General features: G+C 35.7%; 1 long non-coding RNA gene across 1 annotated transcript; it reads right to left on the bottom strand.

Moving 5' to 3' along the window:
* Positions 1-6,508: 6,508 nt before the first annotated feature.
* On the bottom strand, positions 6,509-16,609 carry LOC128868861 (uncharacterized). The gene is made up of 3 exons (XR_008455167.1): positions 16,535-16,609; positions 7,987-8,393; positions 6,509-6,698 (listed from the first exon to the last, which is right to left on the bottom strand). It is a non-coding gene; the product is annotated as an uncharacterized LOC128868861 (long non-coding RNA).
* Between the last annotated feature and the right edge of the window lie 190 nt (positions 16,610-16,799).

The following is a 16,799-nucleotide window of genomic DNA, read 5'->3' as shown; positions in this document are numbered from 1 at the left end:
ACAGCCACGAAATGTCAAGCCAAATAGCAATTAAGTCAACAATATTCAAGTTCACACACCTTAAATGTCAAGACTTCAGAACTTCTGCCAGAGCAACGTCGCCCTGCCTGCCAAACTGTCTGCGCTTCGTTCAATCATCAGGCAGTTTTTTGCACTCAAATGTCTACTCTGACTGTCAGTGCACCGCTTTTATCAAAAGCAGTCATTTTTTTTCAGCAAAAATGTCTATCATTAGGATTTGTCAAACAGTTCATGTGCAAGTGGGTTTATACTTAAACGCATGAAATATGTATAGATGTGTGGGTGTGCATGTCGCACGTGATTTGCGTATTTTAAACGCTCAATTAATGTAATTCCTTGTAATTAGAAGCCAAGTAGCAACAGAAAATATAAAGCAGAAAATCGAATAAAAACTTGATATGTATGTATGTATGTGCCTACATACCCACACACCTTAAAGCACTACGCAGGCCGGCTTGCCATTTTTCTAACTTCTGCTTGCCTCTCCCTGCCCATTTCTCCCAACTGATATCGCTTGCTAAATCGCTTTTTATTGAAATTCTTTTGCAAATTAATTAACGATGCCATCGGCGTGCAGCTCGTAGTGCTGCGTATGAAAGAATTTTTCTTTCAATTTCTTTCCATCGATTGTCACCAATCTCCACGGCATTCGTTACTTCGGCGCGCAACAACTTTGAGCTGCGCCAGTTTCTTTGATTGCATGAAATCGTAAAAAAGTTTTAATGCGTATTTATGTAGGTATGGGACATGCAAAGTTATGTGTATGTATTTATTTATAATATTTTACAGAATTTTTGCGCTGATTTCTATCTATTAAGATAGAGCTTGTTTACTGTTATTAAGGTTATTTAAAGGTTTATTAAAATGAATGGCTTATTAAAATTAACTAATCAGTACGCGTTGCTGTAGTTTCATTACTCAACGCAGTTGGTTAAAGTTTTAAGTTCTTGATTATCAAAAGAGTGAAAAAAAGGAAATTGAAGTAATAAAATCATAAAGATCAAAATTTATATTCATTTACATTATTTTGCGATTTTATTGTGTGCTACTCTGGGACTACATGGGTTGGCAGTATTTGCGTGTTTCTGTGTTAGTTCGCTGCTAATATTTACAAATTTGTCATGACAGATTCAAGCGCCTTGAAGACATATATAGTATATTACAAACTGATGATGCCTATATTAGCCGTTATTAGGTTCCCGATATTTCGGGCCCGATATTTCGGGATGCCGAAACTTCGAGATTTTTTTCGAGACATGCATTTTTAAGTCAAATTAGAATTCATTAATAAAATTAGCAGTAAAGGGTATTTGTCATGTTGGCTTTGTTGCAAGGTACCTGGATGACCAGGCGCTTTTTGAGTATATTAAATAAATCAATAACTTTGTTGATCAAATATTAATACGTTCGGAATAACTTTTATTAATTGTACCTCTAAACAATACAAGGAAATAATTCTTAAAGCAGGCACTTTTTCTGAGGTTATTAAATTAACTAAATCGTGTTTTCTTAAATTTACGCTTAGCACCACAAGTCGGACATAATCTCATACACATTCACTACATTGCATAAAGCAAACTGAACAATTGCACCATACAAATGATAGAATGACAAATGAGTCAAAACAGGGACGCAAACTAATAATTCATTTTTGTTGTTGAATAACTTTTTAATGTAATACTAAAAAAAAAATATTTTGGGTGATGGAAATTGTATTTTGATTTTTACGCACTCCATTTCATATTGGTTTGTATATTGCAGCTGTCTGGTGGTGGTTGTGGAGGTGACACAGGTCAAAACTGTAGAACCATTGCTTTTTATTAGACGAACCGTCTTGATTTCACTAAGAATCTGCCTATGTTGTCAATTGTTTATCCGCAATTTAGTTCAAGTTGACCATCGAGAACTCCCCCATTATTCTATATCGCAGCACACAAGCTGTCTAGTTTACAAGTGTCAAATATGATTGACGTACGATGCTATATATTTGCAAAAATAATGCAAAAAGAAATATATAGGGTGATTAATTTTTCACCATCCTTTACTTAATTGAGCAAAGAATTTTTTATGTTTTTCTGTTTTTCGTCTTAATTATATATTGTGTTTTTTGTGTAAAAACACAAATACGGATTTGAAAAAAAGTTTATTATATTATATTTAAAATGGCTTTCTAAGCATCGCAAATCATTTCGGGTTTATTCTTCCAAGCGTGAAGTAAACTTATTGCTACTAAACGAAGAACAACACTTTACAAGTACGAGTAAGTGTTGCATAAGTTTTGGAGTACGCAATTTTACATATATGAATCGATATGAATTTCCCATCAACATTTTCGTTTTTTCCAACTTTGCTATACTTAACTTAAAAAAAACCATATGAGCTAATGAGCCCGAAATTCATATGAGCTAATCCCAAAAATTTCGGTACTAAAAATGGAATCGCGGGATTATGAGGTGCCACGATTAGTGTTGCTAGTGCATAAATTGATGCAATTCTCTATCGATTCCCACACCGTGTAGTGTCGCGCTACAAATATTACACGACTAATTTTCAACCGCAGTTTTTTATAATATATAAATAGTATATCATATTAAGCACAATTTTTGTATAAAATACTCGTGAAAACATACACATGTTTATGTACAGTTGATTTGTGTGTATGCTAATTTTTTCCATTAAAAAAATGTAAATATGTAAACTCCTGCATACAAGTTGACACGCATAAAAAACCTTTTCGGGGGAAAAACGTATGGGTATGAATATAGTAAATATGCACACCTATTAGGGTGGTCCGAAAAAAAAATTTCTTGATGTTAACTCATAAATTGGTTTTATCGCCAAAAAAATAATCACCTATACTTTTATTTTTAATTTTAACTTACCCATGCTGTCGGCGCCATGAAAATTACCGCTGAATTTATGTATATGGAAAAAAGTTCACTTTTCCTCCTCCTTGTCCAAAAATCAAAAATAATGAAATAAATATTTTTTTTCGTTTTTAATATTTACTTTATTTTGCGAGATTTTCTGGGTCACTACATGTAAACAATAATGACATTTTTTTTTAAATAAGGCGTATACTATTTATGGAGGTTTGGGAAAGGAAATCAAAAGAAGGCATTAAATACATGTATGTGTACTAAATTTAAAGAAACTTTTTTATCACATGCAAAATTGAACTTAGTAATTTTCAAAGCAGTTAAATATTAGATACAAAAAAAATGAAAATATTGGCGAGTCAGACAGAAGACCGAGATAGAACAAGTTATATACATAATAAATATATAATATATTTATATATAATTGTCGCTTACACCACCTCTTCCGTTTTTGGTCAAGTTTCTCCTCCTATTTGAGCAATGAATCTTTCACAAATTGAGAGACCTGCAATTTTAAGCCGCTTCCGAACGGCAGCTGTTTCTTTATGGGGTGCTTTTTCCAGGCAGAAATACACTCGGACGTTTCTCATTGTCTGCCAAGGAGGGAGTGCTATTAAAAAAACTTTTTCTATCATCTGATGCTTCAAGCCTGGAAGTTTCGAGCCCGTGCACCTCCGAATGGTTGTCACGCACCAAGCCATTCGGCAACGGCGGTCGCCAAATTAAATAAAGTAAAATAACTTTCTTTTGGATCACCCTAATGTACATACAGACTCGTACTTGTGCTTGTATATGCATTCAAGTCAAATCAATCAAATTGAGTTGGGAAAGTTAACCTGTCAACACTATTCAATTTTCACACAATCAATCCGGCAAGGATTTGAGTTTGCTTTGCTGTTAACATTTAGCCGCCCATGATTTTCTACGGGTATGTACACTCACCCATACATAGAAAGCAATACAGACTTACTAAAGTTATTGGTCCCCATGTTCCCTCTTCACCCGCCCTTTAGATACTTTCATTCAATTTATGCGCGTGTTAATTGTATTTTACTTATATATACCCACCAATCTATCGGTTGTTGAAGGTGTTGTTTGTCGTTTGTAGCATTCTTACTTTTGTGGTTATCATATGCGAGCAATGCTACTATTTTTTTTTTTGTATTATTACTCACCTACAATCTCGCCCAAAATAGCCCATACCCAATACCAATTTTTCCTTTTAACTGTCTTTGTCTTTGAATCGAAATTTGCTGCCATGGCATTTGCCCCTGCCAACTACTCCTTCACTATTGTTTTTCTTATTCTTCTGTTTGTATGTGTTCATTGCCTTAGTACTTCAATGTTGCTTGTTGTCTTTGCACTCGTAATTATTCATCATCATCGTCGTCCCCGTCGTCGTCGTCGTCGACATCTGCATCTACTAGTAGTACACACTCGCACTGCGCCAACTTCGCTGTCCTTCGCTCTAGCTGAGCGCCGCATACGGGTGGCCATTTAACATATTTTGATATTCAGATTCATTGACAAGATTAAAATGTGCTTATGTCAAATTGCATTGACAGCATTTTTCGCTTGTCAATGCCGCCATTGTTTCGCCATAGCCATTGCATTTGTGTGTGTGCCCGTGTAGACAAAGCTCTGTTGAGTTGGAGAGTTTGCTTTCAGCGCCACCCTTTGTCGGCAGCCAAACTATGAGCCCGTAGCCAACCAACCAAGCAAATATTCCACTAAGCCAGCTACAAATTCAACTATTTATTAAGCTGTGTAGCGCCTTATCTTTAAGGCAATGTAGCCACCAACGCGAACAAGCATTTCATTACACAGCTACACAGAAAGCTGTATTATGGAGATTACATGCATAAGTATGTGCAGATATATTTTTCAACTACAAATTATATGTGGACTCGTATATGTACATATGTGTATGTGTGTAGAAACACATATTTTTTAATTATGCGCCTCGATTGTGGGTTGTTATTCTTGCAGCTCAAAGTGAAGCTCAAGTGATGCAGAAATTTACAGGGTATTAGAAAATCAACCCTTTGTAGTTGTTGCTGTTATGGTTGCTCCGCTGGTATGTTGGCTGACAATTAAAGTGTGGAGTGTACATTTCTAGATACGCATATCTGCGTGGCGCCCCTTTTTCATTAATTTCACATTGCTCACTTAATTGTTAATTGCAAGCAAATAAGCCAAGGAATTACACACACACATGCACATATACATATGTACTGACGCACTTAAGTGAATTAAGCATTTAAAATAAAAACTTTATGTTAACTACAGCCAATTGAAACAAATTAGTGGTGGAGCTACAAGAACTGCGTGTGGCAAAGTGTTACGGCAAACAGAGTTTCCTGAAGGAGAAAGTTCTAATATTTTACTATGTCCACAAGGAAAGCATACTCGTATGTATGTAAAATTTTTTTCGCGAAATTATTTATCTCAAATTGGGCGCAGCGCAGCAACAACAGTTCCTTGAAGTTCATTTGCGTTAAATTTCTTAATACCTCAATAGATTCACCGAGGGATATTAAATATTTACTCTGCTAAAGAAGGCAATGGAATTCTTTGGCATTCTTAATTCGTGGAGTATCCATTGGCATTTTCTTCTTCTATGCCCAATTAAGACATTTCCACTTCTCAGTTGCTATATTGTGAAAATAACGTCAGACCATTCCAAGGTGTCGGCTTACAATATCCACTAGGTGTCTAAGGAGTGCTGCCAATATCTTCCAGCGTGCAATAGAGTTAATATTGGATTTGCTAACAAAAAATGTTGCACGTAATTCAGCCGCCGTAGCCGAATGCGTAAGTGCGTGGCTACCATTCAGAAGAGTACAGTTTCGAGTCTCCCTGCATGAAACACCAATCACCAGAAAACGTTTTTAGTAAAAGCGGTCGTCCTTCGGCAGGTAATGGCAAACCTCCGAAACGCCTGAACGGAATCGACGATATCAAAGTTACCAGTATTGGCACCATAAACACCATTCACAATTTCAGTGACCTAGCTTGTATTTTCGCCTTTCTCAAAGAACAGTGAAATGTACCGAATTCCCTCTTTGTTGACTTCTATTGTTAACACCCTGTGACTCAAAACTGAATGAAACAAACAAAAAACAGCAACATATTTTTTTAGTGTGAAATGTCGCCTTGACAACGAGCATAAATTTCCAATTTTTTTATCGATACTTTACGAGATATCGATCACTGCAGCCACTTACCAAGAAAATAGTAGATTTCTTGATTGCCCAAACTAGTATAAAATACTTATAAATTATGAGGCTTAACCTTTTTGCGTAAAGAATATACGGAATTATTATTTTACTAAATTACGGATTTTCGAACTTAACAAAAATCTTCCCTAAGTAAGAAAATACCCACTATGAGTTATTAGAAAATCTGTTTTTAATGTTTGTATAAACATTTTACTCACCTTTCCAAAAAATCTTGTTTAGCGGCTTTGAAAAACAGAGCAATGAATGCTCCAGCTTTTTTTATGTAGAAGAAATCACTCATCACCATGAAAATAACAGAAATTAATGAACTTTTTGAGCCACTACAAGCTCGCATTTTATTATACCAAAATTTAGTGAGTTATAAAATCCCGTACTCGATATTTTTCTAACGAATCTGGTAAAAAGTGTGAAATTCTGACGAAAATTTTTTGAATAGTAGATTAAAAACTGTGGTTTTCCTCGATGTTTTGCTTTTTTGAAATATGACATTCCAGCAGCAAATGAGCCACTCTGCATGCAGTGGTTCTGTTAGCCAGTACAAAGATTTTCGGTTGAACTGAGAAGAAAAAGTAATAAAAAAATAAACTTTGAGTTCTAATGAGGCAAACAACTTTCTAGGGAAATTTACGGGAATATACGCATATTTAATAGTTTAGTTCTAATTCTAGATTCTAAATTTCATACATACATACATACGTTCCTATTAACACGTATCTAATTAAGTTCGTGCTTTGTAAATTGCTCTAACACAAACTTTGAACGTTTGGATTAAATATCAAAATATTTGTGCTTTCATGTAAATTATTTTCTAAAGCAAATAAGACATTTCCATTAGCACTATGCTACATATATTTCCTTTTAAAAGAAATGTCTCAACAAGTCTCCGGAGATGTCACATTGGTAATACACAATTGCGCACCGAATAAATACATATGAGTACATATACATACAGATACATACATATGTAAGTACGTCCGCTATTTCTCGCCACTCGCCTAATAATTTTATTCTCAAAGCACAATGATTAACAGTTTACTTTGCGTCAAATGTTGCAAGTAACTTTGTAAATAAACGTATGTAGGTGTCTGTGTGTGAATGTGTTTACATACGTTGTTGTTGTCCACCTATCGATGACACGCGTTGACAACTTGTTAACAACATAATTTATTTGCTTTCAATGCAGACGCGGGCACTGGCGCTTCCGAGAAATACCAGAGCTGCGGAGTCGCAGCTCGAGTCGAATCACAACAACAACATGACAATAGCTGCATGCAATAAACATCTAATACAAGTGCGGCCATATTTTTGTTGTTTGTTCTTTTTTTTGTTTTTATTGTGTGCTTCAAAATCGTTCATGAAAAGTAACGCCAGTGAATGGCGATTTGAATTGGCCATTCAAGTGGCTTGTGATGGAAAATGCGCCGGAGTGAAGCGAATCGCTACACCCTGCCATCGACGAGTGACTACAAAGTGCCAGTTATCGTTGGACACTAAAAAATTGCATACTAAATTAAACTGAGCAAACAACGAAGCCAGTCGGGAGACAAACTAAAGCCACTCTACTGAGGCTACCAACGCCAACTAACCTTTTTTGGGTAGCACATCAGCAGCAAGCAAGTGGCAAGTGGCTAAGTGGCAACAACCATCAAGTGGCAAAAAGACAACAACTGGCGTTTGGCGTGTGGCAAAGTTAGAAATGCAAAAAACAAAAGAAAAAATAAATAAATAATAGAATAAATCGTGAAGAGTGCTGTGGATAGGTGTCGCACTATACATATTACAACAACAAAACTAAAAAGGGAATAATAATTTGCTACTGTTGAAATAAAAAATATCTGCAGTACCTTTTTGAAGTTGTTCGCAAGGAAGGGCGTGTTGGCACTGCACTGTCCATCTTGTCATTTGTCAATGTCGTCAACGATGTCTGCGTCATCTCTATTACAGCTTTTTCCATGGACATGTTGTTGTTATTATTACTGTTTTTGTAGTACGGGTATATGCCTTACGGCAAACGCCATTGCGCCGATTCAAGAATCAAAATTGATGTCTTCCCGTTAAGTGACGTTCGGTTGTTTATTATTATTACGAGCACTTATTGCATGATTATGTTTAGTTCTTCTTTTCGTAGTTGTTGTTGTGCCTGTATTTGTGTGCGTTCATTCATCATTGCCTGCATTTGGCATATTCGTTGTTGCTGTTGTCATAGGTTAATTCCCCTTCATTGTCAGCCAGCTATCTGTCAGCGCAGTATCTATGTAATCGTTTAGGATTATAAAAAATTTATAGAAATACATAATTTATAAGAAAAGGAAGTATACAACCAGCTTTGGAATCTTAGCGGAAAACTTGACTCAGGTGGAATACGAAATTTGTTTATAAAACAAGTGATTTTTTACTATTGTCTCTTATTGCACATTTTGTACATCTCAAAATAATCATCCATACAGTTTAAAAATATTTTTGCTAACCAATCCTTGCAGCACTTCTGGTATCCACTTTGGTATGGCCTTGAGCTCTTCGAATGTCTCGGACAAATCTCTGTCCTTTCATACGTCATTTCCGTTCTGTGAACAAGAAAAAGTCGCAGGGCTCAAGTGCGGTAAATGCATTGACTGAGATATAATTACAGTTTTGTTATTGGCCAAAAAATCTCGAACAATAATGAAATATGAAGTGTCATATTATTCTAGTGCAATAGCCATGAGCAAATATTCCGGTTTTTTTTCATATACCTTCACACAAACAGTCCATAATTTCAAGATAATATTCCTTATTACGATATTTTGCCAAAAACTCAAGAGCTGCAACTTTGTATTCGAAGAAAACAGTGAGCAAAACTTTCACATTCGACCGAGCTTACCAGGTTTTTTTTCAGTCTTGGCTCTTCTAGTTACTTGTGGGTTGATTGAACTTTGACGTCAGAATCATATCTACAGTTATGACGCTTTTAAGTAAATCTGTAACGTTGCTGATGCCATTCAACACCTGCTGAGCGATGGGTTTCGGTCAAAGTTGAGCAATTATTGTACAAAAATATCCAAGCACTCTAAAGTATGTCTAACCCATATAAGTTTATATGTACAAGATGGTCCATATCGTGGTTTCTTTTTAAAAATTCAAATAATGAACAAAACTAATTTTTTTCGGTACACTCTCTATTGGAAAGAGCAAACGCTAGCATTAATTTTGAGCTACGATTTCATTCATCTGGCTGGCTAGGCTTACCTTACAGCACCGCCTCCTGTTAACCCACATTTCCAAGGTCTTCGTGAGTGTTTCTGGCTGCATCTCACGAATGGCTTGCTCGATATTTGCGGTCCTCCGCGGTGTCGTCATATAAAAGGATTCACGGTTTCAACCCATCGCCGAGACGACTGATAACACGATTCGCGAACTTGGCATGCAAAACATTAATTATGGCATGGGCTGGGTTACATGCTTCTCCATCCTGCTCAAATCGAGTATCGTACAAGTTCATATCTTCCATTACCGGCCACAAAAAATCGTTGATCATGTCTCATGTATCGCTCATCGAGCGGCTCTAAGCCCAAACTGAAAAGTGATAACGAAGCACATAGCCATGTGACTTCCATTGTTGAGTCGGTTGGACATTGTAATTGCAAAAAGAGGATACAAAAATGAAGACGAAGTAGTAACCACCGAAGATTTTTGGACGACAATGAAATGAAGGCGGCCACAGCAATCTATTTTGAAGAAAAATTCCAAATATATGTTTTGAAATTTAAGAACACAATTTTTGCCTTGTTCAATACTTGAGAGGGGTTGCGCTGAAATAAATAAAATAAGACTTTAGTAAAAAATGAGTCACTAAGCAAATAATCCACCAATTAAATGTAGGCCGCGAAATTTGAAATCCCACATTTTTTTGAATAAGTCTCGTTTAGTTACAGATTTTCAGTAAAATCTGTATTTTCCAGCTAATTCTGCCTCACATCTAAATTTTTTATAACAAATTTGGAAGAAATTTATTTATTTTTACACCAGCGCTTTCTCTTCTAATTTATATATTTGAACCCCTTTCCTCGCGTGCACTGTCCTTCAACTTCCAACCTATGCATTCTGTGCAATCAGGCGAAAAACTTAATGCCTAGGACACTGTTTTCACATTATTCTCATAACGAAATGCACACGCCAGAGCCATTAAACCATTACATTAGCAAGGCATTTAACCTTGACCCAATAGACAATACAGTAAAAATCACAGTTATCTCTGCACATTCTTACTCACACATACGCCCATACATTACTTTCACACTGATAGATTCTCGCGTTCACGCAATGCCCAAACAAATCTTCCTCCCTGTCAACTCACATGTATAGGGTTTTTCTTATGTCCTCGCAGGCGCACACACACAAACCATATACGTACGTATGTAAATGCATATGGGGACATAATATAGTGGTCATATGTCCATTTGACTTCAGGTCAATTTAATGCAAAAATATTCTAGGCATTAATTTACGTTCGCAAAATGGTAGGCGGTTCCCGTACAACGGTCTTCATTAAATGTCAGCAGGCAGAGTTGTATTCAGGCACTCACTTACCCTAACTCAGCTGTGACTCGCTCTCATTTGCGGTTACACATACATGTATGCATTTGCAAATATGTATGTATTTGAGTTATTTAGAAGGTTGTGGCCGCAACTGTGACCGCCTTTTGTTTCTCTATCACTCAGCGCTGCTGTCATTTGCCATTTGACATTTGACAAATTAGAAACTGTCACACAAAAACATTTCGTATTTTCTTGCGTTGCCATTTTTTATTATGAACTCTCTCTATTTCCATGTTCAATGTAATATGTCTTAAATATAAATATATTCTTGCGCTGAATTTGGAAGCAAATGAGATATTTGTGTCATATGTTAGTGTGCTGCACGTTTTGGTTGACAGAAAATATGTTTGGTGGAATTTCAAACAGAAAATGTTGTAAAATTCTATCAGTCATATTTTTCATGGTTCACAAGTGGCGAGAAATGAAGACATTTTCGTTGAAGAATAGTTGAACGACCAAGAATAATACAAAGCGAGATGCCTCTGATTAAAGTGGGAAATAGAGCTTAACTTGGCCATGACGTAATTGTAGATGAGATGTGTGAGTAAACTTAGAGAAAAGGTCTAAATAACCAAGATTTGTAAGGCAGAATAAAAAGTTGGAATAGGTTAATGTAAAGAAGGAGGGTAGCAGAAACGGAAAAGATAGAAAAAAGTTACTTGCAAACCAAAAAAAAAAAATCAAAAATTAAACAAAGCTCTCCAATAACGCCAGTTTAACAGCTAATTTTGCTACGCTCACTAAGAACTGATCAACTGAGTCTTGACAGGCCAAACCTACGGTATTCTATAAGCAAGTTGAGTGAACCGGTATAAATATTGCATTGTCAAGAGGAAAGAAGCAGATGAGAGTAAAAAAGGAGCCTCAAAGCTTATTTTATGCACCAAAAAGTGATGGTCCAAGCCTGAAATATAGCCATTCTTTTCTACAATTACCCCCCCTGTCTCCTGACAACTATTTCTTCAAATTGGGGAAGAAATAGTAATCCGAGGGATCCCAGTGGTCAAGTATGGAGAATAGTGGGAAGTGAAATAAGTTGAATCCCTATTTCCATAAGTTTTGCGGCCACAACTGTTGAGCCGTGAGCTGGTGCGTTGTCGTTATGGAAAAGGAAAATCAATCGACTTCCTCAATTCAAACGAATGCCAAACACAAAAACATATACTAAGCTGGTTGGATCTTGGTGTGAGTTCTTCCAAGAGATTTTACTAATTAAAATAACCCCAGTACGCGCCAGTAGTGCCATCTCTTTGACTTTGCACGGACTTTTCAAACGACCGTCGTAAGCTTCATTACCTCGCTATTATTTTTCCACCGCGTTTGTTTTTTTATTCCCTTGAGCAAGCGCATTACTATATGCAAAGTGGAGCAAAATTAGTCACCTCATTGGCATCATCCATTTGTGGAACAACATCAAGACGCACACCACAAATAGGAGGAGGAGCTCGGCCAAACACCCAAAAAGGATGTATGCGCCAATTATATACATATATATATATATATTGGCATCACCATTTTTACATTCTTGTCGTACATCAATCCTATTTGACATATGTTAACTAGATAGCTGCTGTATACAAACATATAAGCAATGAAGCTTGTAAATATCAAAGAAAAAATTTGCATCGTTCAAAATATTTTTCTTTATTAGCAAACAAGTTACTTAAAAATCAAACTGAATGATAAATTTTGCGCCACCTTGTATAATAAATATTTTTCTTCGGAGAAATTGGGGCCTTCTATTAAACTGAATCTTATTTTATCGGAGTTCGTCTCATCTCATCTCATTTATTTTCACTCCTGACCTATCCGTTGAATTTTGATGGAATTTATGAAGCTTTCACCTCATTAATTAGGTATAAACTGTCGTAAAAATGTCACTTTGCGAAGACCTCATTTACTGAAATACGCACTTACACTTTACTGTCTACTTAGGTCATACTAAATTCGCGTTAATTTATCGCCAAAAAGTGCCAGCTTTGTATGCAAATGTGTTCTCCTCACTTGAGTCGCCAATCTTTTGGGTTTTCCCTCAAACCTGTGGTACCACAATAATTCAAAGCAAATGCACTTGAATACCCAAAAGTACCCAACTATTTACAAAACATTCGAGATTGTTGCACCTACGTAAATGATGCATCACTTGGATGCCTTTCACTGTACTGACTACCGAAACTACTGCACGCCAACATCAGCGATTAATCATAATTGCGTAGGTTGGTAGCCGCCAGTCAGCCCGTCGGACAGTCAGTGAGTGTTCGAGCAACTTGGAGAGGTATGTATGTGTATGCAAGTGTACTACAGCAGTTGTTGTTGTTGCTGGTCTACATTTGCTCTTACGGCGCAGCTCTTTTGATGCTTACTTGAATTTTCATATGGGAAAAAGCAACCAATCGTTGGCCACTGCTCTTCAGCGCACTTGAAATCTGCATCTCATATCTTTGCTCTGCCCACCGTTAAACTGAAACTTGGTTTGTTCAACATGGCGTTACCAAAAATGTTGCATCTTAACGTAAACGTTGTTTACCATGTTTACATTGTTTATTTGTGCTGCTGGCTTGCGCTTGATATATGCATTGTTGTTAGTGTAATAATATTTGTTTGATTTATTTTTGTTCGTTTTGTGTGTAACTAATTTCAGAAAAGAAGAAAGAAAACACAAATTTTGTGCTACATGAATAGGAAATGGGCTAAGCAAAGCTACAGCTTCCTGTACTTCCCTGGGGTATATGGGGAGCGTACTTTTTGGTTGAGTACTTCATGGCATCTTGGCATTCCATAATCAAATTGGGTTAAGTAAAGTTTTTGAGACAGCTGATTTATTTTGTATTTTGCTGATAAAAAATGCTTGCTATTTACATAACTACGATATTTGTCAAGTGTTCGTCGCTTATTATTTCTTGTAACGTGTTTTTTCTGTGCCAGCTGTAATTATCATTAATTTGATTCTAATCGTTAACCAATGTAGCGCTGTGTAGTCATGAACGAGATTGTGCAATGGCACCACTGTGAGAAAATGTGGTAGCAGAGGTAGTTAAGAAATGTACACAAAGTAATAAGCAGTTCTGAATTGAGTTTGAGGGGCTGGGCCATGGTGGAAAATAAGGAAAAAATCAATTTTTGTTTTTACTTAGTAGGTGCCCTCATAACTTAAAAATAACATTTTATAGCCATAAAGACTTATGTTTGGTTTTTTAAGGTAGTTCCTTCTTGTGCGATGTGTACCGGACCAAAAAATGTAAACGCGTTTTTCACTAAATTGTATTTTTCAAACTTGCCGGGCTCACAACTTAAAAAAATATTAAAGACCTACTGAATTAAAATTTTAACTACAATATATAATCACATTTTCATTCTGCTGGAAAAGTGGATTAACTTTTTTGATAAATTAAATATATATATTTTTTTATAAAAAATTTCGGAATTTTTTTCATATTTTTTATTTTGATTATTCTTAAATGTGCTGTTTTTGCAAACATCATTTTATCTAAACGCCTATGTCTTTACAATTAAAAAAAAATTGTTGTTCATTGCAAAAATTGCGGATGGACATTTCTACCTTTTTGCGTTATAGCAGGAAATTGAGCATTCATAAAAAATACTAGAAAGCATGTAAGCATTAAGAGATCTCTTATATTTACAACTGTGTTTTGAGATCAAAGTTCAACACCATGAAATATAAATAAAAAGTCCCTACGTAGTATCCAAGACAACTTCGAATACGCTAATGGTAATTGTTGGCTGCATTTCTTACAGTATGCTGCATTTTATACTACTTGCCCTAGCCACAATTAATTAGCAACTCTAAGATTTCTTCTCATACACAGTGCGTTACAAAATTATAAATATACCACCATTTTGATAAAAATTTAGCACTTCCAAAGTTAATAGTTCAAAAACCATATAACGTAAAGCTAAATTTTCAACAAAAATTTTCAAAATTCCATCAAAATTTTAAAATTTTTATGAATTTTTAGAACTTTTCTGGGTATACAGTTTTATAACTGATTGAATTCTAGTTTAACCAAGTGTAAGTTTCAAGTGACTACGAAATACCGTTGAATTTTGGCAATTTTTTCCCCGACGGGAAAGGCTATTTCTTCCATATAAGAACATTCGAGCATGTGCAAGGTGGCACAAAATTAATCATCTTTCGATAAGAGTTTCAACTGAATGAGTTTTAAGACTAATTCTAACGATTTTAGTATCAGCTCAAAACCGCAATAAAGTTCTCAAGTCTATAGTCATATTAGCTGTTGCTTAAAAGGCTTTGTTGAGTATCTACCATCAAACCATCAAAGAACTGATTAAAGCAGAGCCACCTTTCAAGCCACGAGTATTATAAAGAATTAAGCGACTCAATGAAATTATTACCTGATTACCCCTACAAGTAAGTCAGTACAACACTAAGATAACTATTCAAATATATTTGTCTCCATTCATCAGTGATTGCTTTTGAGCTGGCAAATTTGTCAAGAGAGCTCTGAAGTAGTATGGCTGCCTAAATTAAAAAAATTTCTTGTTTTAGAAAAAAAGTATCGGGTATCTACTTGCTAATAGAAGTATCGAAGAATCACTTGCTAGGGTACAGAATGAAGCAAGAAACCAAGAACGAGCAAATTGAGGATCGATGGATGAAATCCACTATAGTCATTCGGTGCGTACTTGGAAACTCAATATATCCCAATTTGTGATGCATTATCCCGAAATCTGCATGCTTTTTATGTTTTTGTTTTTAATTTCTTTAGGTTTTTTATTTTTTAATTTTTTTTACGTTTTTCTTTATTTTTTTTTAATTTATTTTTTTGTTTTAATAATTTCGATTGTTTTCTATTAATTTCTCTAACGGAGCATATTCTATTCCATCATATGTAACTATATTATGTTTGTGATTCTCTTCTCCAAATACTGTGTTGTACCACCCCAAGTACGCTACCTACTGCAAACAAAACTGACTGCCAGCATGGTTGCTTCCACGAAGTGAAGACTCCCTCTTGGCGATTTTTGTTTTAGTTTGCTTTGTACTTTGTGTCATGAAACTAGTCTTATCCTGTTTACTAAGCAGCTGCTCTTGGTGAGGTAGTCATGGTGCTTGCTATTCTCCAATAATAAGTAAACTTCTACTCAAAAGCACGTGTTGGATAGTCAGAGCCTTAGTTTTTTGGCATATTTGACTTTATTGTCGCTGTATCAATATTGTCATATACAATATCCAGTCCATTTGATTTACCAGTGGAGTACATTTTATTGCTGTTGTTGACAGTACTGTTGAGCTGCTTTTCTTGCTGTGACGTTGCCTTGCACTTTCTACCAGACTGCTGTAGGTATAGGCGAAGTTGGAACTACAATTCGAGGTGTGCTTCTTGACATTGTCCCACAAATGTTGGAATATATACATACATATGTACATATAATACTATGACACCTTTGAATAGCAGTTTGCTTTTATTAGAAACTTTTTCGTAGCAGAGATACACGCATAGTTTCGGCATGACCTGACAAGAGGCGATTGCAGTAAGAAAAACTTTGTATTCTTTAATGTCCTTAGAGAGAACAGAACGCAGAACCTATTGCCTATATGCCAGATAAGCACATACTTATCTACTTTGGCTTTCTTGCTTTAGTAAAGCAGAAGGAAAAAAATGTAAGTAATTTTTTGACTGCTGCTGATGCAAGTGGTGGCTTCCAGTGGCCGTTCTTGTTTTGCTAATGTTTCTTGTATATTTAATATGTGCTACAGTTTTGCTGTCTCCTAAATTTTTTTTTTTTTAATTTTTATTCTTTGTTATTTCAATGTAGTTTGCTTAGTTAACTCACCTGTACGCGTAGCTTTGGAGCATTTGCGGCGCTGCCCACTCTCTTTGCTTATTTACTTGCTCGTATGTATACTCGTAGCAGCTTTGTATAACTTTCGTACTTTGTAGCTTTCTCTGTTTCATTTGTTATCGTTTTTTCTTTGTATTTCCTTTTTACATTTTGTGCTTTGTTTGTTTGTTAACATAACATTTTGAGCAAATATTTTTTGTTCTCTTTATGTCCACTGCACTTTGTTTGCTTTTTGCCTAAACTACTGCAGCCCATT

The sequence above is a fragment of the Anastrepha ludens genome, chromosome 6, assembly GCF_028408465.1.
Source record: "Anastrepha ludens isolate Willacy chromosome 6, idAnaLude1.1, whole genome shotgun sequence".
In the NCBI taxonomy this organism is placed as follows: domain Eukaryota; kingdom Metazoa; phylum Arthropoda; class Insecta; order Diptera; family Tephritidae; genus Anastrepha; species Anastrepha ludens.
Note: the sequence above shows the minus strand (reverse complement) of the source record. Positions and strands in the feature narration are given on the sequence as shown.